At 44.3% G+C, this 25,820-nt stretch overlaps 2 long non-coding RNA genes across 2 annotated transcripts in view; both read left to right on the forward strand.

Moving 5' to 3' along the window:
* Window positions 1-6,712: 6,712 nt before the first annotated feature.
* On the forward strand, window positions 6,713-20,710 carry LOC110342635. Its single transcript, XR_002384762.2, has 3 exons — window positions 6,713-6,856; window positions 7,799-7,940; window positions 20,561-20,710. It is a non-coding gene; the product is annotated as an uncharacterized LOC110342635 (long non-coding RNA).
* A 3,013-nt stretch (window positions 20,711-23,723) lies between these two features.
* The window catches only part of LOC110342642, a 74,813-nt gene continuing 72,716 nt past the window's right edge, over window positions 23,724-25,820 (forward strand). Inside the window, exon 1 of the long non-coding RNA XR_002384768.2 lies at window positions 23,724-23,768. This is a non-coding gene — a long non-coding RNA (uncharacterized LOC110342642). The remainder of the gene's footprint in view (window positions 23,769-25,820) is intronic.

Below are 25,820 nucleotides of genomic sequence, written 5' to 3' on the forward strand. Positions count from 1 at the left end.
TCTATCCTAATTAACTTCCAGAGAAAAATGACTGTTTGCAGGTGCCCAGGACCTTGTCAAACACGCCCTCTAATGGATTTCTTGGAGGAGGAGGCACAGAGGTGTCCTAGGCAGTGACAAAGCAACCTGCACTGCCTTTAACCTTGGGGCAGGGCTGGTGGCCATCGTTGCCTGCCTAGAAAAGAGCAGAAACTAGGGCCAATGACAAGCACACAGGTCAGGCGAGGAAGGGCCTGCGGGGCAGGGGAGGAAGGGCCTGCAGGGCAGGGGAGGAAGGCTTCCCAGGGAACCTTTCCTTTTCTTGTTCCTCCTCAGGCTCTATTGTTCTCTGGGTGGCTCAGACCAGCTCCCATGCTGGTGACTTCAGGCTTTTGTCCTCTGGGAGTCACTGGCACTCTTCTGAAGCAGTGGGTGGGGCCTGTCCTTGCTGCTTGAGCTACTGGCCAGCCTTTCATTGTCCCGGGTTCTGTGTGGGGTGAATTCTGGTCTATAATGTATAAGAAGCTGACTCCTCCCTTGTTTCATGTGAGTGTCTGTGCTGTCCTAAAGGGAGCACTCTGGTACCCACTATGATGGACGGTCACTTCTGTCACCTGCTTCCTACCTCAGACTCCAAGAGCTACAGGTGCAAGGCTAAGAATAACACCAGCCCAGTCCCTTGAGGTTGAGTTTTCAGTCCCTTTCAAGCTGGTTTTCGGAGATTTGTTTATTTATTATTATTTTTAGTTAGCGTCTAGAATGATGGGCTTTCTGGGAAATTTCACCCACAATCATCATTGTGCTTTGTTTGTATGCTCCCAATACCCCTTGTTCCCCTGCCCCCACCCTCCTCTCCTGGCTATCTTTGTCTTTCCACATAGTTTAAGGGTAGAGTTTAATCATCTTTAGTCATCTTCCTATCCCTATGTTGTGCTGTGGAATGTTACTTTACACTGTGTGAAGATGGGTCACTGTGGTTGGTTTAATAAAAAGCTAAACAGCCAGTAGCTAGGCAGGAAGTATAGCAGGGACTGCTGGACAGAGAGAGCTCTGGGAAGGAGAAAAGTGGAGTTGCCAGGCAGACACAGAGGAAGCAGGATGGGCAGTACAGAGTAAAGGTAACTGAGCCACGTGAAAGAACGTAGATTAAATAATATGGGTTAATTTAAGTTATAAGAGCTATTAGGAAAAAGCCTAAACCAGGGCAGAGCATTAGTAATTAATAATAGGTCTGTGTTTTTTTTTTTTGTGAGCTGGCAGCCCAAATTAAAATCTGCCTGCAATGCTGTGTTTCTACATCTGACCCAAAGAGTAGTTTGCTATTCAACCGAAGCACTGTCTCCTCCCAGACACCTTCATAAGCCTCTCAATGTCCTACGTCTTCCCTGGGACAGGTATAGATTCTCTCTCTCTCTCTCTCTCTCTCTCTCTCTCTCTCTCTCTCTCTCTCTCTCTCTCTCTCTCACACACACACACACACACACACACAGACTCCATGTGTGGAGCTAAAAGTGAGTGGCCTGTGGCCTGGCTCTTCCGGTGAGGCTACAGCTCAACATCACAATGAGGACATGCTCTCTGTGACATTTTGAAAGAGTTAAGAGAAATTTGCTCTTGGAGACAGAGGACAGGGCACACTCACTACTCTAGAGCTTTGCCGGTACAGTTCTTGGCAGAATCAGGAAACTGTGGGATCTGACTCCCTGGGTGGCTCCTGGTCTCAGATTCCTCAGTGAGGGAGGAGGATGAGAAGATCTCTGTTTCTTTTCCCTCTGGCATTTTTCAGTTTTACGTGTACCTCATGACAGCCCCTGGGACTGATCTACTCCGTCTGTTAACTAGATAAATTACATCCTCCATGGAGACTTGAGAGCCAGGGTTAGAAGGCTGCCTTGGACACCTGCTTCAGTCGTCCTCCTTAAGGGGCACTGGAGGCTTGCTCTCTCCCTTTGACTCACATGGTTTGGGTGAGAGTCATCTCTCCTGAGCTCTAGGTTGGATAAGATTAGGTATAATCCAACATAATTCTGTTGCATTTGTGGATTGGCTCACGAGATGTTATATTAGTTACTTTTCTGTTACTATGATAAAATACCATGATCAAAAGCAACTTAAACAAAGTTTATTTCCCTTAGGATTCCAGAAGGCTAGATAGATATCCACAATACCAGGGGGTATATGGTAGCGGGAGCTCAAAGTTGAGAGGTTACATTTTAGCTGCACACAGGAAGCCACGAGCACAAGCAGGAAGTAGGGAAAGGCTATAAATCCCCCAGTCCTACCCCTAGAGATATGCGTCCTCCAGCAAGGCTGCACCTCTGTAGGTTTCATAGCTTCTTCAAACAGCACCCCCAACTGGGGGACCAAGTGTTCAAACACCTGAGTCTATAGGGGACATTTCTTTCTTTTTTAAAAATGTTTTTAATTGAATTTATTTATTTTACATCCCAACCTCATATACTCTGTATCCTCTCCCATATCCCCTCTGTCCCCCTGAACCCACTGAGTGGGATATCCACCCCGCCCGCACCTGTCACTGACCACGCCTAAGTGCAGAGTTGGATATCTCACTACAATCCACTCCTCCCCCATTTCTGCTCAGAAAAGGTCAGGCCTCTCATGGACATCAACAAAACATGGCGTATCAAGCTGTGGTGTGACTAAGAACCTCTCCTTGTATCAAGGCTGGGCAAGGCAGCCCAGCATGAGAACTAGGTTCCCAAAGTCAGCTAAAGAAAGAGTTAGAGACAAGGCCAGGCAGTGGTGGCACACGCCTTTAATCCCAACACTTGGGAGGCAGAGGCAGGCAGAGTTTGAGGCTAGCCTGGTCTACAAATTGAGTTCCAGAACAGCCAAGACTGTTGTTACATAGAGAAACCCCATCTCTAAAAAGCAGAACCAATAAACAAACAAACAAATAAAAAGTTAGAACAGCCCCTGCTCCCACTGTTAGGAGTCCTTCAAGAAGACCAACCTGCATAACTGTCACATATATGTAGGGTCAGTCCTTTGCTGGCTCTGTGAGCTCCTATGAGCCCAGATTAGTTAATTCTGTGGGTTTTCTTGTTGTGTGTGGGGACATTTCTTATTTAACACACAACATCTGGTTCATGACATGAGTCAGTTAATGAGAATCCATCTATTCAAGAACTCTGTGCTGAAGATGCTTGGAATAACAGGTATGTACACCATTCCCAGCTCTTTGGAGATTGTATAGAACTCTATAGACCTGAATTCATCTGCTATGGCCCAGTGGTATCTAACTGACACAGAAATGCCTCCCTTGGTCTTTAGGTAACCAAGTTAAAGCTGAAGCTGGATTTCTCCTGCTGCCTGCCATGGCTTCTTTGCTTGTACATGGATGCCTTGTACAATGTTCCTGTTTCCTTGTAGACATTTACAGGTGGTCTCACAGGTCTCATTCCTGAGCAATTTGTCAGGGTGTCACTGACTTACTGGGTGGGAGATCATAATGTCCATAATGATGCCATCAGCTGGTCCAGCCTCGCAGTGCTGAATTTCTCGGAGTTCAGTTTTCCTCACAGGTAAATGGATCCCAGTTCTTGTCCAGTGGAAAATGGGATCAGCCTGTGTTAGCTGTGAGAGGTGACACAGAGGTTATCAAACAGGCACCTTAACCATTTGGTGTGGCAGGACTGTGTTTCCTAAGGGCTCAAGGGATGCCATAGAGGCCAGGTGGGCCTGGGGGTTTGCAGCTCTATTTACCCATATAGAAGATGTCCTGGCAGCTGAGGGGCATTGGCAACCAGAGTCTTGTGCAGGGGGGCCAAGGCAGGGGCCCTGGGAGAGGTGGTTGGACAATGTTGTTGCAGAGTCCCACCAGGTCAAGGAACAGCCAGTATCTCCCTGAATTACTCCATAAAACCCTAAAGAAAGCCAGTGTTGAGAGGCCTTTGGAGAAGTGTATGGAATAGAGAGAGATTGCATTACCCCTGCCTGACTGTGGGGCCTTGAAATGTCCTCCACAGACTTAAGGTTTGAACTCTTGTTCCCTGGGTGGTAGCATTTTATCAGATTATGGACCCGTTAGTCAGAAGGACCTGACTGGTGGGAGTAGGCAGGACTTTGAAGTTGACTGTGGAACCTTGGCTTTGCGTGCTTCAGGGTCAGCAGTGATGTCAGAAAGGAGCTGCTAACACCCACTCTTGCTGTTGTGAATGCTGCCATGCCTCTCCTGTAACATCCCTGGGTGAATATTCATAGAGATCAAAGTCAGCACATTGAAGATAATTGCCAATTCTAATTTATTTCTGCATCACTCACAATAGTTAAGAAATGTAACCAGTTCACAATAGTTAAGAAATGTAACCAGTTTAGACAACACCAACAGAAAAATAAAACGTGAATACACGCCCACACAAACACACATACACAATGTACACAGTGGTGCTTTGTTCAGCAAGATTGGTCCTGTAAATATGACAGGGAAGCTACACCTATGACATCTCAATAATATGGCTGCCTAAACAAGACCTGAACAGTGACAAAAACCAGTTGACAGACAACACAGATGGGGAGAATCTCACAGGGCTCCACTCCTAGATGAAGAGAGAGAGAGAGAGAGAGAGAGAGAGAGAGAGAGAGAGAGAGAGAGAAGAGAATTAGTGAATTAGTGAATTAGTGTTCCTTAGGAATGAGCCTCCTAAGTGGCTATCCAATACCAAGTAGTCAGCTCTTAAAGGATATACACATAAACAACACTGAACAGATTCAGTAGGGTTGTATTTATGTATTTATTCATGCACACATATATAACAATAATAATTAAAAAAGAGGTCATGAATTTGAGAGGGAGTGTGTGTGGGGAGGGGATGGAGGGAGGAGAGCAAGGGGGAAATGACATAATTATATTTCAATTTAAAAAGAAGCAGAAGAAAAAGACATAGCCAGCAGTGGTGGGGAGAGGAGATGAGAAGGGTTATGCTCAAGTGCATTTGTATATATATATATGAAAATGTCATAATGAAGCCCGTTATTCTATGTAATGAATATGTCTAATAAAATCTGCAAGACTTTCCAGTGTAAGCAGTTTCCACAAGAGGTGATCCTGGGATCTCAAGAAGGCCGAAGAACTTAGCCTCCTGGCAGTCACAGGTAAGAAGCCAATCAAAGGGCTTATGCAGCAGGGTGATGTCTGGTTCACACTGCTCAATCAGGTACCACGGTCAAGGTACCTCATTCTCCAACTCTATCTGTCACTAACTGAGTTGCCCGCCCTTTCCCACTTGTATTGCGTTTTATAAGTGAACTGCACAGGAAACTGACCCTCAATAGATTCTAAGATGTCAGCCAATCTCAGGTCTGAAAATTGAACCATGCTTTGAAAAGCTAGATGAGGCAGGGTGTGACGGCATAAACCTTCAATCCCAGCATTCAAAAAGCTAGATGAGGCTGCACATGGTGGCACACACCTTCAATCCCAGCATTCAAGGGGCAAAGGCAGGAAGATCTCTGTGAGTTTGAGGCCAGCCTCATCTATGTAGCAGTCCCAGGTCATCCAGGGATACACAGTGAAACCCTGTTTTAAAACCAGCCAACCAACTGGCCAACCAACCATCTAAACATCCAAATAAATGATAATAAGAACCTCAAAATCAGAAAGTGAGATGAATCACATGCTGAATCTTCCTTAGATGTCTGAGTTAGACTTACAGTACCAACAACATGCAGGGGTTAAACAAGGAAGGCACACGTTAGAACAGCACAGCACATTCTTACCTCACTAGGCGGCCAGCACCACCTGGCCAGGCTGGGTATCTCTGTAGAAGAGTTAGCCAGAACCTTCTGTAAGCATTCTCTCTGCTCAGACCAACGTGTACCTGAGCAGGTGGCTGATATTCAGTGAAGTATGGTCCCTTTACAAGCTGTGGAAGTGACTTTATTAACACTGTCCTCCGGTAGTCATGGTTCACGGTGCCATGGGGCAGATCTCTTTTGTACTTTAGACATAAGAGAAACAAAATATGAAAATGAAAACAGCATCAGTGACCCAGGCATTCTTGCCAGGCAGATGTGCAACCAGAAAATCCAAGAAATAAGATGCAAAAAGAACTTTTGAGCTGGCCATTGGTGTCCCACACCTTTAATCCCAGTACTCAAAAGGCAGAGGTAGGGGGATCTCTGTGAGTTCGAGGCCAATCTGGTCTACAGAGTGAGTTCCAGCATAGCAAGGGCCATTATACAGAGAAACCCTGTCTCAAAAAAATAAAACAAAAAACAAAAAACAAAAAAACAAAAAAAACCCTCTGAAACAACAACAACCAAAAACAAACAAAAAAAAGCTTTTGCAGGAAACAATTTCTGAAGAGGAAACACACATATTTGACATCAGTACTAATTCTTTGACTCACTAACTTGAAGTGACTGCTTCCAGAAAGAAGAGACAGTCATATCTGTGGCTTCCTGTCAAATTTCAGAATTTTAGATTATTGGAAAACATTGAGACCTTTTTTTAAAACTCATCAGAAGGATTTTTAAAAGAAAGAATAACATAATAGATCCTGATAGTCTAAGCTCCAGTTACCCAGAAACTAGGCGCTGAGACACAGGCTTGTCATTGAAGCTCGCAGGAATGCCATCCCAGAGAGATGGGTTTCAGGAGGGCAGTCCAGCCAAGATGAGCTATTGAACTGCTGGCTGCTACAGTTGCTTTACTGTGCATGGGGTTCTGAGGCACTCTGTGGGGTGTCTGCCCGAAGGACCAAAGACAGAAGCGTTAGGCCACTATCTTCCTTGCCTCCTGCTGGGTCAAGATGGTCTCTGCTGCATTTCCGGGCCACATGTGCTGAGAGAAGAGCAGATGTGAGTGGCTGCCCCAACTTCAACATTAGAGACACCCTGGGCACGAAGGACCAAGGTGAGACACATGGTCTGGCTGCTCCTACACAGAGGGGGCCAACCCAGGAGACACACTTCTGTAGTGGTGGCTTGGAGGTGGAGGACAATCTGTGCTCACTGAACTGTGGGTGTGGGGTCCAGGGAGGGCAGGTGCAGCATCACACAATTCATTTCCCTTCATAGATATCCATATTTCCTATAATATGAGGGTATCGTCTCTCCCCCGCGCCCCCCCCCTGTCTTGTGCTGAACCCAACACCTTGCATGTGCCGGACCAGTCATTGGGCTGCATCCAAAGCTCTGAAAATATCTTGTCTATATTAAAAGATTGTTTTCATAAAAATTAAACCACAATGACCTCAGAGAGTTATGTGTTGAAATTTAAATTTGCACCCAGATAAGAATGATAGACGTATTTATTCCCTCCCAAAGCAGGCTCTGGAAGCAAGAGAAGGATGTGTGCAATTGTCAGAGTCGAATGTGAATGTGAATCACATTTTCCAGCCTTTAGATTTTTTTCATTATTGGCTTTGCTTTGCACAGTGCCTATCATCTTTGAGGCTGTCCTAGAGTGTCCCCACCCCCCCGCCAGAGTGGCTTTTCCCCTAGTCATTCTCCACTGGCTTTTGCCACCCGGAATCTGATATGAGGAGAGAACTCAGCAAATATTCAAGTAAATATTTATGGAATGATATGAATAAATAGAGTTAAAAATAGAACATTTTCTTATTCTACTCTTGGAGTAGATGCATAAACAAAGCAGGACGGATTTTGCACAGACTGAATGTCACCCTTCTGACCTCACCAATCAAGTTCAGCACCAGCCTCTGTGTTTTTCAGGACCACCCCAGGCATTCAGCTGTGGTAGCCTTTATTCTTGGTTTTATTAATGCCAAGATTGCTAGAGTGTGGGCTTCTCAAGGGCAGGGACCGTTTCTTATTAGTCTTTCTGGTGTTCCAGGGAAAGTTCTATGCCCAGACACACCGCGTCAATTAGACTCCACTGTAGACTCTGCCGTGACATCCTCAGCCATGCCACCACAGTGAAGAAAAATCAGCTGCAGAGTGAAATGGCTAAGAGGACATGCCCTGAGCAGCTGTGGGTGAGTGGAGGAATTCAACCTTGCCTCAGTTTCTCTAAGTCAAAACTGAGAGCTGAATTAAGTTTTAAGTGGGTTACCACTCTGCCTTCTGTGTCTTGACATTTCTAGTGGGTAGAGATCCTTTTTTCACAGTCGGGCCATATGTGGCTTGAGGATCCTTCACTTGCTTTAGTCAGGCCCTACTAATCCACTGGAAGCATTTCTAAAAACATTCATCAGCAATGTCACGACTTTCTCAAAACCCTTGGAAGCACTCGGATTGCAGCCCGAGAGGCAAGGTGAGATCACTTGGAGAGCTTGGACTGTTTACATTAATGAATGTGAGCTGTGCCATAGCAACAAGGTCAACCGGGGAGTGTAGCAAGGAGAGGAAAGGTGCCCAGTGGCAGAGCATAACAAGTGGAAAATCACAGGTGAGCAGATGCGCAGGTCCCCAGAGAGAGAGGGCACTGAAGGGTCCAGCGCAGCAGCCACCTGGTAATTGTTCAGTCAAATGAGAGGATGGGAGACACTATCTCGGGTATGAATGAGGCAGAGAGTTGGGATTGAACAGTGCTTGAGACAGGTGTTTGAAGAAGATCTATACAACAGCAAGGAAATAGAACTTGCCTACTTCCCATCAATACCTCCATCAACAGATGAATGAGCGGATAATGAAAGTATGCTAATGCACATAATTGGATTCTATTGAGCCATAAAGAAAAACAGAATTAAGTACTTTGCAGGAAAAGTGGGCATGGTGGTACATACCTTTAGCTGCAGCAGTTGGGAGGCAGAAGCCAGTGGATTGCCACAAGTTCAAGGAACTACACAGTAAGAGCCTATCTTAAAACAAACAAAACAAAAAACCAAATTAAAAAAAACTCGGTAGGAAAAAGAATGGAATTTGAAAATATTATATTGTGAATGAACCTTGGCACAGAAAGACAAATGCTTCATGTTCTCTTTCATTTGGAGCACCTAGCTTTGAATTTTTATGTACATGCAGTTACGTGGGAGTGAGGGTAGGCACAGGTCGTCGCTCTAGAAAGAGGCATGAGAGGGGAAAAGAGGTTTTAAGAAGGGAAGAGAACGTGACATGAAAGGAGAGAGGGGGTACTGGCTGGGGCAAAAGGGAACTAGCAGAAGGGGGAGACAGGGCTGGGGAGGGAGGGAGAGCCCCCCACAATATATAAAAGAGCAGGAAGGAAGCCCGCTACTTTGTATCCTAATTGAAAAAAATAAAACTAAAAATCCAAACCAAATGATAAATTAGTGGGTGAATTAGTACGATACAGCAGCTAAATGAACACACCATAGAGATGGTTTATTCAGCTAGATTTCAGCTGCTTAATGTTGAATAAAATAAAGGCTGATTTTAGAAGATGTGTAGTGTGAGTCTATTAATAGCAACTTAGTTTCTCATATTTACTCTTTGAAACATATAGACTTTGTATTATAAAAGTTGTTATTAATTGAAATTGTCCCTTGAAAATGTCATGCACATATGTAACCTATTTTAATTACTCCCAGCCCCAGCCTCGCTTATCTCCCTCATACCCTGCCAACCCCCACCCCCAAAAAAAATCTCTGTGCAGCCACTTAGGCTCCCATCAACATTGCAACCATAGCTGCTGTAATTTTGAATTGCATTTATTACCTAAGATATCAAAACAAGAAATGTTAATAATCCTCGTAATTTATGCAGAGGTGAGATTAATTGTAGAATCTAAAGCAGTTGTCAAATAATTTAAGTTACTGAGTGATGTCAGGACTTCTTTAGAATAGAGTTTTCAAAATTATACTGTGTTTTGTACCAATAGCTCTTTCCTTCTCATGGGGCGCCACAAGACCTCTGTGCACAAAGGAATAACACCCCTGTGTTTTTCTTTACAACAAGTTTTATATTTTCATATTTATTTTGGGACAGTTTTACTATGTAGCTTTGGCTGTCCTGGAACCCTCTATGTAGACTATGCTGACTTCGAACTCACAGAGATTTGCCTGCCTCTGCTTCCTGAGTTCTGGTATTAAACCATGCCCAGCTAATATTTTTATACTGTCCTTTTGCTTTCAGCTTGAAAACTTCTCTTTAGCATCTCTTAAAAGGCAGGTTTTGTGATTGATAATGAATTCGTGAAGACTTTATTTACCAAAGTCTTTATTAATTTCTGTATTAGGTTTTTTTAGAGGAACAGAATTTATAGAATGAGTTTCTATGTATAGAAAGAGTTCACTAGACTGGTTTAAAGGCTGTGGCCGAGTTAATCCAACAATGGCTGCTTTGAACTAAAGGTCCAAGAAGTCGGTAGTTATTCAGTCCACAAGGCTGAATGTCTCACTGGTCTTTAGTATACTCTGGAATCTTGAAGAAGTAGGCTCTGATGCCAGTGAAGGAATGGACTTGCTAGGAAGAGTGACAACAAGCAGGCAAAGATTGAGCAAGCTTTCTTCTTCCATGTCCTTTATATAGGGTGCCAGCAGAAGATGTGGCCCAGACTAGAGGCGGGTCATCCCACCTTAAAAGATCTGACTTAAAGGTTGATCTCTAACTCCTAGGGTTTGGTCTTCCCACTTCAAATGATTTAATTAAGACAAAAGTCCTCACAGGTATGCCCCATCATTTGAGTTTTAGTTAATTCCAGATGTAGTCACGTTGACAACCAAGAATACCATCACAGTTCCTGAAAGACAAAATTTTGTCAGATAATATTATTCTGGACTGGTGGTTTTCTTTGCATGTATCATTTCTCACTCTTGGCCTACAAGGTGTCTTCTGAGAAATCTCATAAGGGTCCCCTTGTATGTTACAAGTCACTTTTCTCTTGTTTTCAGAATTCTCTTTTTTGAGAATTGGACTACGCTGTGTCTTGGTGAGGATCTCTTCATATTTAATATTTGACATCGTCTGTCTTCATGGATCTGTATGTTCATTTCCCTTTCTGGAGCTGGGAAGTTTTCTGCCATAACTTATCTAAACAACCTTTGTATTTTCTGCTTTCTTTGGATGCTACAATATGATTTTTGGTTTGTCTTATTGGTTTCCTGTAATGTCTGTAGGTTCTTTTCCACTTATTTTCATTTTTTCTATATTCTGAGAAATTTCAGACTGTTTTGTTTTCAAAGTCATTGACCCTCATCTTTGATAGAATATATTCCTGAAGCTAAATATGGAACTTTTAATTTCAGCTATTTTATTCTTTAGTTCTAGGGTTCTTTTCAATGGTTTATACCCCTTTGTTGAGCTTCTCTTTTGGTGTATGCGTTGTTTCTCTGATTCCATGTAGTTGTCTATGGGTTCCAGTAGCCCAGTGAATTTTTTTAGAAGACAATTATTTTGTATTTTTTTTGTGGGAAGCTCATAAATTTCTGTCTGGTATCAGTTATTGGTTCTTGTATTTATTTCACCCATTTAGAGGTGATGCTTTCTTTTTTCTCCCACAAATTGTGGTATATTCATGGAATCAAATGTTACTCAACAATGAGGAGGAACAAATGACGATTGGAGAGGGTAGTGAGGGCATAATTTGGAGGTAAAGATGCTTAAAATATATTGCATGAAATTCTTTTTTTTTGTTTTAATTCTTTTAACTTTAATTGATTCTTTGTGGATTTCATATCATGCATTCTGACTCTGCTTAGCTCCTTGTCCCCTTGCATTCACCCTCTGCCCTTGCAACTTCCCCCACCCCCAACAATTTTTAAAAGAAAACCCAAAAACCAAACAACCAAACCAACCAACCAACCAAACAAACAAACAATAAACAGAAAGAAGAATCTCATAGCGGAAGCTATAGTTTGGCCCATCGAGTCACACAGTTTACCATTTAGTCCATTCATCTTTACTTGCAAGTGTTCACTGCCATGAGTCATTGGTCTGGCTCAAGGTCTCTGGCTTCTGCTATACTACTGGGACTCCTCTTGGATAGCCTGTTGTTGTCCTGTGTCATGGAGATCTTGCAATTTTGGATCTGTAGGTTTGTTCCCTTTACATGCTCCAACAGTTCATAGATGAGGTGAATGTTGGGGTGGGCTAACTCATAGCCCTGGTTCTGGGCCTGGGTGGTCACTGGGTTGGTCAGCCCACCAGCTTTCCCTTATCATCACTTCCTGGGTGAGCCCTCCAGCACTGCCTTGGCTAGCTCACCCAACACAGTCTACACCAAGAAGAAGGGCTGGTTCACAGGTCCTCACATCTGGGCTACCTGCACTTATACCACCAGGGGCCAGCTCTATTGTTTTGCTCAGGTGAGGTACAGGGCCCTCTCTCCTGATTGCTGTAGGGGACATACAAGGAGGGGGGCAGGGTCAGCTCTCCTGCTCTCACCTGCACCCCAATAACAAAGCGAGCTCTAGTGTGCTGCCCAGGCAGGATGCAGGAGGACCAGTATCCTGTGTGCTGCTGCTGGTGAGGGTCAGGGCTAGCTCTGCCATTCTCATGACCCTGGGGTTAGCGCTCTCACCTGCTGCAGGTGGTAATGGGTAATGGGAGGCATCTTTCTCTCATCTATGGTACCACGTGGCAGGCGAGGATGTGGTCAGAGCTTTTGCCCTCATAGCCTCAAGGTTTGCTCACCTGTCCCTGACCTCAGAGTCAGCTCTAGTATGCTGCCCAGGTGGGTTTCATGCTTATGATGAGGGATGGGGCCATCTTTCCTGAGTGTGGGGGCCAGATCCCCTACTGCAGTGTACAGTGACGTGCAGGATTGGCTATCCCAGGGCCATCGAAGGGTGGGGCTGGCTTAGCAAAACATGGTTCCAATGACCACCCTGTGCTGACACTGGCCACGGACATCATCACAGATTCCAGCTGCAGTAGGACCAGGGGTCCAGATATGGCTCTTGGCAGCAGCTCCAGCCTAGTCATCACCATGGCCCCAGTGGCAGCACAGGCCACCCAGATCAGTATGGCCCCAGCATCAGAATGGTCCTCAGACACTAACATGGTCTCAGTTGGGTGACCAGATCCCTGTCATCCTCATGGCCCTTGGTGGTAACAAGAGTCAGAGGTATCAACTCAGACGCTGGCTGTTATAGGTCCATGGACCCAGATATGGCCCTTGGCAGCATCCCTGGCCTAGATGACACCATGGCCCTGGTGACAGCACAGGTCCTTCAGGTCAACATGGCCCTAGTGGTGGCACAGCACTCAGGCACCCTCATGGCCACAGGTTGCAGCCTAGACCCCAGGCATCTGTGTGGTTTTTGGTGGCAACATGGGTCCTGAGCATTAATATAGACCCAGGCTGCAAAAGGACTATGGACCCAGATATCGTCCTAGGCAGCAGCCCAGGCTCAGATGTCACCATGGTCCCAGGTGGCAGTGCAGGCCACTTGGATTGGCAGCATGGTCCTCAGATACCAACATGGCCCAGATCCCTGGCACCAGCATGGCCTTTGATGGTATCAGGAGCCGCAGACATTAACTCAGACCCTGACTGCAGTAGGACCATGGACTCAGACCTGGCCCTTGGCAACAGCCCTGGCCTAGGTGATGCCATGGCTCCAGATGACAGTATTAGCCATTCAAATTGGCTTGGCCCTGGTGGCAGCACAGCCCTTGGACACCAACGTAGTTTCAAGTTTCGGCCTAGACTGCAACCTGTGTGGTCTAGGTGGCACCCACGTGGCCTTTGGTGGCAACATGGGCCACATATATCAATACAGACCCTGGCTGCAGTAGGGTCATGTACCTTAGCAACAACCTGGGTCTGGATGTCACCATGGCCCCAGGCGGCAGCACAGACCACTCAGATCAGCATGGTCTTGTTGGCAGCATGGCCCTTAGATACAAACATGGCTCCAGGTGTTGGCCCAGACCTCAGGCCTCTGCACAGCCCTCAGTGATGACGGGAGCCACAGACATCAACACAGGCAGCACCTTGGCTGCTTCAGGGTCTTGAAGGACCAGACATCACTTTGGACTTGGGTGGCTAGCTGGCCATTCACGCCAACCTGATTTTTACTACCCTCACCTCTTCAAATCTCCCTCTCCCCCCAGCCCATGAAGTGTTCTGGTCCCCCTCTCTCTTCCATTTCCCCACTCTGTAATCGCTCACCATAATTGTGCCCAACTGTCCAGTGCCAGGGCTCCTGGTTGAATCTCAGGTGGCACTTGCTGAGTCCTGCCTGTACCAGCTACAGGGCATGGCACAGAGCTGTTGCTTTTCTTTTGTATTTCGGGGTCTAGAAACCACAGGTGGTGCACTCAGTGTGATGGTGCTCCTGGCTGATTGTGCCCCACCACCTCTCTACAGGCCAAGAGGACCAGTGGGGGAGCATCTCCATCCTCTGCTGGCTCAGACCTCATGGTGATGCTTTCTTGATGCGTGTGTGTGTGTGTGTGTGTGTGTGTGTGTGTGTGTGTGAGAGAGAGAGAGAGAGAGAGAGATCCTTGTAACTTTGTGTCTCTACATATTTGAAGAAATATGAGTACTTTTCAGTTTTTATAGACTGGATGTTTTAAGGAAAATCCTTCTGCTGTAGAACCACCCAGAGACTATGTGCTGGCTGCAAGATGCATTCATAGATAACCTTATGTCTAGAGTCTTTTTCTGGGGTGTCTGGTAGCTGGTAAAGTTGATTCCTGGGCCTACAAGGGCAAAACCAGGTGTTTGGATCCATTAGGGCAAGTCTGGAGCTTATATCTATGGGGCTGAGCTTGGAGTCTGGAATTGTACATGGGGGTACAATGCTGCAATCTAGGTCTGGAGCCCAAGATCGTGGGTTCTGGCCTGGGCTGGTCTGATGTTGAGGACTTGCTTTGGGGCAGGGTGTTGTTGGTGCACGCCTTTAATCCCAGCACTCGGGAGGCAGAGGCAAGCAGATCTCTGTGAATTTGAGGCCAGCCTGATCTACAGAGCGAGTTCCAGGACAGCCTCCAAAACAATACAGAGAAACCCTGTCTCGAAAAACCATAACAAAAAAAAAAGTACTTGCTTTCATGTCATCTTCATATGGAGGGTTATTTCTTCCTATGCTGCATCCCTGTTATGGAGTGGGCAGGGTGGGTAATGTGAAACTCTCCCTGTACCCTCTTTCAATCATTGTTTTGGTTTCTGTACTGCACCAGGTCTAAACTCTCAACTGAGGTTCTATAACTGTTCTTATGTCTGAATGGTCCTTCAGATTGCTGTTTCTGCAAGGATATAGGAGCTAGAATCTCCTACCATCCCAATGACTGCACCTCATTTATAGTAAATTTAGATCAAATGAAACAATATTGTACATTGGTCACAGTCATATAGATACACACAGAAAATAGAGAAACACACATTTACAAACAGCCTTTAACACCAGGTCATATTTACTTCTAAGCAGGCAACGAGAGCATCTTACTGCTTCTTAGTCACATTGTGGGTGCACAGTCCTGTTAAATTATCTTTACTCATTTAACCAGAAACAAGTAGTTAATCCTCATCACATTTGTAGAAGGTAAGCATCAAATGAAATGTATTTATCAAGAAGAGGAACAGCAGAAGTAACCAAAACAAATAGAAAGCAATCGATGAAGATACGAGCAAAAATCAGAGAAAATGTGGAAAATTTGATTAAATTAAAATAGAGTAAGTGAAAAGTCTTACTCCAGAGAAGGGGACTAGCTGCTGACCAAGGGCAAAAAGACAAAACACAAGAATGAGCAGCATTTATAACTTTGGAAATGTACATAGAGTAGATGTCACAGAAATAAAGGTCAAATAGAGACCCCTGAGTAGACAAAACCATTAGAGATAGAAATAAGTCATAAAAGATCTACTTACTTAAAAATTTTCTGTAGTTCAATTGTATTTATAGGCTAATTCTGTGTAATTTTAAGGAATATCTGGCTCTGTTTTTTGCTTATGGAATCAGATGAAAATCCATCCTTGTTACTTTCATACCACAGAACAGAAGCAAAACTTTACAGGTTGAAAATGACTAGAAACTTAACCACAAACTGTGTTTATTTAGAAATTGTAAATAAATTATTAGCAATACAACTGAGATCGAGCAATAAGTATGTAACAAAATAAATTATGATAAGTAGACATTATTTCAGGAATTTAATGAAGATTTAAAATTAGGAAATCTTTAACTTAATCTAGCACATTGGCAGAGTAAATAGGAAGATTTTCATGAAGGTCTCAATTGGTGGAGAAAAGGCATTTAATAGAAACTCAGTGGCTGCTGCTACAGAATTAAAGCCAATCTGTTGAGTCCTGAATCCGAAGTGATGGTATTTATTCATGGAGCTTTGGGGAGGTAATTAGAGTTGGACGACTCATGAGAGGGGGGTGCTCATGCTAGGATTAGGGACTTTATGATCTCTCTCTCTCTCTCATAAATGAATATGAAGAAGGCACTATCTATAAGCCAGGAGGAGAGATATCACCAAGAATTAAATCTCATGATGCCTTGATCTGGGCCTTCCAGATTCTCAAACTTTGAGAAAATTAATTTCTATTGTTTAAGATGCCTACTGTATGGTCTTCTTTTCCTCCACCCCAGTTGTTATGGCAACACAACATGACAAATACATTTGTTTATAATAAAAGTTGGAATTAAGCTGCATGTGGTGGCTTACACTGATAATCCTGGTGCTTGGAGTCTGAGGCAAGAGTATTACTATGAATTTGAAGTTAGCCTGGACTACGTAGTGAGTTCCAGGCCAGCTTGGGCAAAAGAATAAAGTCTGCCTCAGAAAAAAATAGTATTAAGCCAGGAAACGAAAACCAAAAAATCCCCTAAGTGATACGTGTAGCATTTATATTAACATTTTGCTTGTGTGGGGAGCATGCATATGTGGGATCGTATGGTGTTAGAATGTTTGATTTGACAAGAAACTGCCAAGTTATTTTCTAAAATGATTCTACCATCTTGCATCTATTGTATGAGAAATCTGGTTGCCTCTCATCCTTACTAAGCACCTTGAGCTGTCAGGTTTGTTTGAATTTAATTTTGGATCAGTTTAGGTTCAAAGTAAAATCAAGACAAGAGCACAGAGATCCTCCAAATACCACCCCCTATGCATACACAGATATGTGTTTTCCTCCTACGTTATCTATATTCCCCATTTGCTACAACTGGTAGATGTACATCAATCAATTCATTGCCACCATCCAGTATTAAAGACATGTGTTGGAGATTTTTCTTGGTGTGTGCTTACTATGGGTTTGAACACATTTCAAATGACAGGCACCTAGCTATCCCTTCCACTCCTTACCCTGGCAATCTTTAATGTTTCATTGTCTACAGTCGTGGTATTTTTGTCTGCTTGTGGCTGTTATTTTGAACCCCTGATTTAATTAGGGTTGCATGCTCTCCTTAACTAAGTTTAATTAAGATTACATGTGTGAGCATGGATGGAGGGTTGTGTACTTTGGAAAGAACAACTTACTAGCGACTACACCACTAAGGAGTACAGCTCCCTGTCTCCCAACAACCGTTCACTGCCTCCAGCTTCTCATAGAGGCTGGACCTCGCGAGCCCTACCTGTACTACGGTAGATATATTTATATTATTTATTGCTTCTTGTGGGTTTTTGCATATTGCAAAAGTATTTTAAGTATTGGGTCTGATTCATCTACTTTATCAATATTCCTTTTTAATTTTTTGACAAAGTGTCTGCCTATGTAGACTAAGCTAGCCCAGAATTTGCTATAAAGTCTAGGCTAGGCTCAGGCCTATAATGTGATGTAATGCCCACTCTAGCTGTGCTGAAATTATATCCTTTTCATGCCCGGGGAATCTAGAAACTTCTCTTGTCTGTTTCTGGTATTCATAATTTTTGCCTTAGTGTGTGTCTTTCTTACTTAGGGTAGCTAGAGGCCTCTCAGCTTTATTTAGCTCACAGAGAACAGCTTTGGATTTTATTGATTTGAAAAGACTGAAATTATTTTATGTGTGTGTCTGCTGTGCTTGTATGTATCTCTATGCACCATGTGCAGACCTGATGCCTGCAGGGGTCAGAAGAGGATATCAGGTCCTCTGGAACCGGACTTAACGATGATTGTGAGTTGCTGTGTGGGTTCTGGGAATCAAGCATGGGGCTTCTGCCAGAGCAGTCAGTGCCCTTAACCCCCAAGCACTCTCTCCAGCACCCGATTTTATTGATCTTAATCTCTTGATTTCTAGTGCTTGATTCCACCAGTCTTTGCTCTGGTTTTATTTTTTATGTTTTTTCTACTTATTTAGTATTTATCTTGTGTTTTTGGTTGTTTATGTTTTCTGAGTTTGGGATTTACAGTGCTGTTTTTTAGAAATTTCTCTCTCCCTCTCTTTTGTTCTGGCAGGTTCCTCTGCTCCAGGACCCCTTAGCATCTCTGTATGATATGGCTTTTGACAGGCTTTATCTTCATCTACTTACAATACTTTAAATTTTAATTTGAAAAATTTGACCTATTATTGGGGAGTGTGCTGTTTATTTTTCTACTGTTTTGGGATTCTTCAGAAATATTTTTATTATTTTCTAGTTTATTAATTAATTAGTTATTAATTTCTAGTTATTCTACTGTGGCCTGAGACTAGATATTATGTAGTTTCTATTACTTTAAATTTGTTAAGGTGAGCTCTCTGGCTTAAGATGTGACATCTTGATGAGACTCCCATGCAAGCTTGAGGATAACATGCATTCTGTTGCTAATTGGGTGAAGCAATGTGTTGGGGGATGAACCCTGGTGCGCACACTCCTGTACCCCAACACGCTTAGCTGTTCTAGCAGATGCATTGTTTACCTGGCTGTGATCTTGATTTCACTTCCACTGTGTGTCTTTTTACTTACTTATTTGTTACTTTGTTTTCTCTTTTAGTACTTTAATGAGCGTGTAGTGGCTGTCCATTAAATTGGATTCCGTGTAGCATTTACGCACACGCATGTGTCTTGTCTGCCTCCCACCCGCCCCAAGAATAGTTATCACTAGTCCACTTTCCTCTCCTCATTTTTCCGCTTACGCATAGGACTCAGGGTACTTGTCTTTCAGTGTCTTTCACTTAATGTTATTTACTCTTTATTTATTTATTTATTCATTGACAAATGGCAGGGCTCCAATCTCCTTTACGGCTGAACAACGCTCCATTGTATGTTTATATCACATTTTCTTTAGCCAGTCATTTGTTGTTGGGCATCTCAACTTTTCTATACTGTATCACCATGAATAATAGCACAGCAACTTTGGGCACTCAGGCAGCTCCTGAGCACACATTGCTTTTATTGCCTTGGTCATACACACAAAAGTCGGACAGCTGAATCATGTGGTTGTTCTAATATGGAGCTTTCTTTGTAGACCAGGCTGGCTTTGAACTCACAGAGATCACCTACCTCTGCCTCCCAAGTGCTGGGATTAAAGCTGTGCACCAATATGTCTAGCTTATAGCAGTTTTCTGAGGACCCTCTATATTGTTATCCATAATGGTTGAGCCGATGCAAACCTACAGGCATAGGTTATTTTTTCTGCATCCTCACCAGCAATCATTCAAATTACCCTCCTTTTTGCTTTTCAAAAGACTTAAAGGTTTTAAATTTTTTTATTGAATTGCAAGTTTTCTTTCTGTATTCTGAATAAAAGTCCTTAACCTGATACACCTGATATTTTCTCTGTGTATGAGTCATGTGGTTGCATTTTATTATCAGTGTCTTTGGAGGAACAGAGATTTATATTTTGTTGTAGTTCAATTTGTCAAATTATTCATGAACTGTGGTGTTATATATATATATATGAAATGTTTACCTGGCCCAACAACCTAAAGACTTTAGTATTTTCTTCTGGAAGTTAAGGTGTTATGCTTCTATCTGTGATCCAATTTGAAATTTTCAAATACACTGCAAGGTGTGGGTTGAGGTTCATTTAGTTCTCTTGGAGTCTTGCACCAGTTTTTGTTAAGACAAACCTTTTTCTATTGAATTATTTTTTTGTCACTAACCATATAAGGATCTCTCTAGAACTCTACTCCATTGATGGATGTGTGTCTGTCCTCACCTCAGCAACCCTGAGCCAGCAGCTGTACCTTCAGTCTTTTAATTTGTGAAACATTTTATGTAATGAGTGTTCTACCAGCGTGTATGTATGTGTATGTGCATGCCTGCTGCCCTTGGAGGACAGAAGGGGGCATCAGATCCCCTGGAACCCGAGTTACAGATGACTATGAACCCACATGTGGGTTCTGGAACACCTCTGTAAGAGCAATTGGTGCTCTTAACCACTGAGCAATCTCTGCAGCCCCACTCTCAGCCTAACTGCCACATAGTAGAGTCCACCTTCCAGAGAACTGACTTATTAACAAGTTCGAGTCTTCCAATCTTTGAACACATTTCCATTTTCAAATGTTATTTAATTATTTTCCAACAAGTCGATAAATTTTAGGGAGAGGAAGGAATTATTATCCAGAAGCAATAATGATATGAAGAAGCAATAATGATATACATCTGCAGTGTCTACTGTTTCACACCTGGAAGTTGGGATATAGCCTGGATCATTTTCTTGTATGCAGCTGACATTCTACAACTCTTTTTGAAGAATGAGTTGACATGCCGACAAAGCTTGTTATTCTATGAACACACTAACACGCAGGCCACGAGACTGTTGAACAAAATAAATAGGTAGCAAAAGAAACACTTTTTGATACTTGGAGCATATGTTATTCCATAACTATTTATTATTTTCCAGAGAGAATAAGAGATTAACAATCATCTGAGACAGACAAATGCTGAAGCTGAGTTGTAAAACCACTTTGTTAGCCGGGCGGTGGTGGCACACACCTTTAATCCCAGCTCTCGGGAGGCAGAGGAAGGCAGATCTCCGTGAGCTTGAGGTCAGCCTTATCTACAGAGCGATTTCCAGGACTACCAGGGCTACACAGAGAAATGCTGTCTCAAAAAACCAAACCAAACCAAACCAAACCAAAACAACAACAAAAAAAGTGCTTTGTTCCAAGTTGGATAAATGTGTTAGTTGTAGCTGACTCCTTGTTGGATCAGGAGACTGGTCCACAATGCAGAGCGGGGGCTGTACCTCTGTGGTCAACAGTTGACAGTCTGTGTGTCTGCAATGGAAAGATGCTTATAGAGGGTCCATATCCTCCTCACAGGCCATTCTCCATGGTATCCTCCTCAGTGACCCTTTGAAACATCCAGGAAAGTCCATCTAGCACAGCTGGGAAAGCAAAGGAGTCAGAGAAGGAACACAGTTCTGAAATACGAAAAATGGCATCCGAGTTGTGACTCAGCACTTGCCATGATGGTGCCATGGAGAAGTTCCTTAACAAATTACATGAATTTATTCATTGTGTGCGCACACACACCCGCACATGCACGCACATAACATAGTGCACACGTGGTAATCAGAGGACAACTTGGGGAAATTGGTTCTGTCTTTCTACTGCGTGGGACCTGGGGATCAAACGCAGGTCATCGGGCTTGGCGGCCAGAGCCTTTAACCTCTGAGCCATCTAGCTGCTCCTGAGAAGTGACTTTTTATTTCCAAATCTCAAGTTCCTTATCTGGAAAGCAGGGAAGCTCATAGGGACTCTGAAGCCTGTTCCAAGTCATAAATGAAACAAGATATGAAAAGAGCTCAGAAGATAGCAGCCACTCTGTAGTGACACTTGAACAACATTGGCACACATCGTTCTGGAAGTCTGACTACACTGTTCTCTGAGATCCATGACTAAGGCTTTATAAGAGTGTTCTGTTGACTTCATTTGCATTGTTACTCTTTCTTGGCTTGTTAAATGATCTGCTTCCTGTAAATAAACCTTGACTGAAACAATCTTCTGCTTGTAAAGGCAACAAGCAACCTAGGCAAAGCCTTGGTGGCTTCCCAAACCTGCGGAAAAGTCCCAAGGAACAGCAGCGTGCCTCTCTTGATGCAGTCCTCAGTGACTTTTCTTCAGCAAGGTCCATAAACAAGCTTTACTCCACACTTAAATTTTAGTGTCTGTTTTTCTCAGTGCCGGGTGGCACGTTTCCCTTCATCCTTGGAAGTGTAGTCATTAAATGCTGGAGATGGATAGGTCCTGGGCTTGTGCATCTGGTGCGCCACCTCTGCCCGCTTTGCTTAAGGCTGTTAAGCTTTCCTAGGGGCCAGGAGCTACTGGGGGGGAGGGTCGAGGTGGAGCAGGTCTGGGGAGAGTCAGTGAGCTCTTGGGAATGAATCCTTCCCACTAGAGGGCAAAGGTGGATTCCAGTACATTTAAGACTGTTCTCTGAATTACTCTTAGCAGTCCTTGGAGGAGGTTTATGAAGAGACATATGCTCTCAGTATTTGACTAAACACACAGACACTAAAATGTGGTGTACTCACAAGCTGTGCACAGGTACTGAATGCTAAACAGCTGGAACTCTTGGGCATCTGCTCAAGGAGAAATCTCAGCCCTCAGTACCACAACCTTCCTCGTATAACACCGGAGAGCAGGACAGAGAGTCTCAGTAGACAGGGGAAGGGTGGAGAGAGACGAGGGGAGAGCAGAACAGGTGTGGGAGGGAGGGGAAGAAAGGAATAGAGATGAGAAATAAAGGAGAGACAGAGGCAGACAGAGAGCGACAGGGGTGAGAGGGGAAGGGGATAGCACAGTAGAAGCTGTTTACAGCATCTGGCTGATTTAAAGGAAAAGCACAACAAAACACATAAGGATCTAGCCTGGGCACGTGCCCTCCAGGACTGGCCCAGACCTCCCCTTAGCCAGATTTGCATTCCTCATCTTCCCTTGAAGGAGGTGCGCCATTGGCTCGAGCTCCTCCTGCAGCCTTTTGTTGCTGCCTGCTGCGGAACCCCAGACCTTACTGTCTCAGATACTGGGCTTGGAATGACCATGTGGCTCTGAGCCTCCGCTTTTCTGTCGGGTCCCATGTGCTTGGCCAGGAGACCCAGGTTCTGCTTCAGACTCGTTTCTTCCTTGAGTGAGTGACGTGACATCCTAAACGCAGATGGACTGCCCTGAGCTCCACAGCTGTGAGCAGGCCACTGTGGACAGCTGAGGTGTGATACTGAGGTAGATTTTTATCATTTATCTGGGGAAGTTGCAAATTGTCTCAGTCACAAAAGCTGATATGACAAATTCAAACAACCAGGCTCCACAGAATCAAGGGGCGACCCTAGCTAGTTCACCGATGTCTAAGTGTTGAACTGTATGATGTCTAAGGATGCTTTTGCGCCCAACTGTACAAGTGAAGCGCTCTTATGCATAGGCAGTGATTTTCCTCCGAGTGAAAGCTTACTCTCTCCATTGGCACAACCAAAGAAGACCTGAGTCTGCTGCTCAAGAATCTTACCTGTGTATTTACCAAGAGTTGCTCTGCTGCTGGGTCCTGAGACAGACTAACAAAAAAGGTACTTCATCCGGGTGTGGTGGTACACACTGTTGACTCCGGCACCTGGGAAGCAGAGACATGTGGATCTCTCTATGAGTTTGAGGCTAACCTGGTCTACATAGTGAGTTCCATGCCAACCAGGGCTACATAGTAAGACCCTATCTCAAAAGAAGGGTCTGTGAAATAAGTTGTGTGCAAGGGAGCACCCCCTGCCCCCATCAGCATTTCCATTAGTTAGTTGAAGAATGTCTTTTCGTGTGGAATTAATATTTACTAATAATTCTACTTTACTGGGCAACTGCTTCACTCCTCTGTCCCTCGTTTTCAGTCGGGCAGTCATGGTGGAGCCATACTCCCAGGCGCCTCCATATTTGCAGCCCAGCTCAGAGGCTCTGATGGGAAGGCTTATGATGTGGGAAGTCCTGTGATTATGTCAATAAAGCACTGTTGAGCCAATAGGGAACCAAGATAGGAGGGACTAGGAGACCGGAAGGACTCTGGGTAGGAAAAAACACAGAGAGTCAAGATGTAACGCCATGGGGTAGGAAGCCTGGAACTATTCTCCGGTAAGAGAAATACTTAGATTAACAATTATGGGGTAATTACTTAAATCAGAGCTAGCCAGTAAGAAACAAACAAGGCCAACAGCTTCATAATTAATATAACCTCCTGTGTGTTTATTTGGGACTGATGGGGCTCTAGAACTAGGCTGTCGGGAAGGCTTCTCTTTACAGGCTTACATGAAGCAACACAAGCTCCACTTTCCTTGACTGTGAAGCCAGGGAAGTGGGAGCCCCAGGTCTTTGTTACAGGCTGTGGGAGAAAGCCACGCAGAGGATAAGCTAAGCAGACAGGTAGGTGGATCATTACCGGAGCCGGAAGGTCCAGCTCATGGATTAGAGCAGATGCAAGGAGACGCAGAGGCGATCTGTGTTACCCTCCTGTTGCTGTCACAACAAATGAAGATAATGTAGTGGGTTAGGGCACCATCTTCTCTGGATTCCCCATCTTTGGCTCCTTCAGTCTTTTCATGCCTCCTAGATACAGATGTCTCATATATGGTTGAGCACTCCACTGACACGAGTTTACTGCTCAGGGAGTAAGCAGTCACTCAGAGGGAAAAAAACCACTGCCTAGGGTGCAGTGGCATGGCCACAAGAGCTGGTATGATGGGGGTACAAATCCATTCTTAGATATCATGTCATTCAATACGTTGAAATCAGTGAAGGCCATTCCTTTATTCTGTTCAGCCTGGTTGTTGGATTTGTGCCATTTAACTCTTATGCCCTCTGTGTGTATGTGTATATGTGAGAGTGGGTGTGCATGTGCCAAGATGAGCACATGCCAAGTGAGACCCTGTCTAAAAAAAAAAGCCTTTCAAATAATTTGTGTGCAAGGGAGCATCTTGGCGTGTGTCGAAGCAGTCAGAGGACAGCTCCCAGGAGAAGGTTCTCACCTTCCACATTTATCCAATCAGGAATCAGCCAGTTACTCCACACTATTTGCGACAACACTGTACTCATGAACTTATCTTGCCATTCCGGTTATTACTGTAGTTCACAGGGTTTGTAGCTGGGTAAAATTGTTGATGACATCTCCCCTAGTGATCTATATAGCACCTGGTACTGTGGAACGTGCCAGCAGGGAAGGAGGTTCCTGGTCAGTACCAATTTTATATCTTCCTGTCCTGCGACCAAAGTGTGTGGTGTCTTCGGCAATAGGGTTTCGCCATAGAGTTCTGGTGTGCAACCAAGAGCAAAGGCGATAGTGTGTATCGTTATGGAGGAATCTCCTTTTCTTCTGGCTTCTACAGGATGAGTACATTTCTGGCTAATGATCCCTTCAATGTTCAATTTTTGCTTCCTCCATTCCACCTCTCTGAAATCCCTCCCCTTCCCCTTTGTGATCACTACTTAGTGTCTTCAAGGTCATGTCAAGGTTGACTAGCAATTTGCCTTCTATCACTGTCACCTGTCCTTGCTGTGTAACACACATTTTCAGTTCCTGGGGATAATGCTGCGGCTGTCATGGGATCTTTACTCTGTCTGTTATGCCAGTAGATAATAATGAGATAGCCTGAATTAATATCTCCCAGATAGTCAAAGTGCAGGGTTATGGGGGTTGAAGTGGGTTTAACTAAAAGGATCCCAGGGGTGAAGGCACAGTTGATTCGAAGTCCACTCATTGCTGGCTGGAGAATATGCTGTATACACTTTACAGTGCTTAGGTCCTGGTCATTCAGTTCCCCCGGCTTCAGAGTCCTTCGCATTTGCCACTCATTTTAATGGTTAAGACACTTTTGTGTCTTCCCTCTTGGCTCCTCAAACCCTCACACATTCACCATCTACTGGTTTGGCAGCCAGCACCGGTACTCTGATGGTCCAGATGTCTTTGGGTCTGGTACTCACTCATCTTGCCCTTAGCTATTTAGGCCTCACCTCTAACCACCAGTGCTTGTTCCACGTGCTCTAAGGGGTGAGGCTGGACCAGGCCAAGCTCCTGCACACGCCTGCTTTCCCTCTGCTCTATGCTGTCAGGGCAGCATCAGCTCTGCCTGCTCTGTGCTCATCACAAGTTTGTCTTGATCCAGATGGATTTCAAAATCTTCTGTTCCCTCT

The sequence above is a fragment of the Mesocricetus auratus genome, unplaced genomic scaffold (assembly GCF_017639785.1).
Source record: "Mesocricetus auratus isolate SY011 unplaced genomic scaffold, BCM_Maur_2.0 Super-Scaffold_100045, whole genome shotgun sequence".
NCBI lineage: Eukaryota > Metazoa > Chordata > Mammalia > Rodentia > Cricetidae > Mesocricetus > Mesocricetus auratus.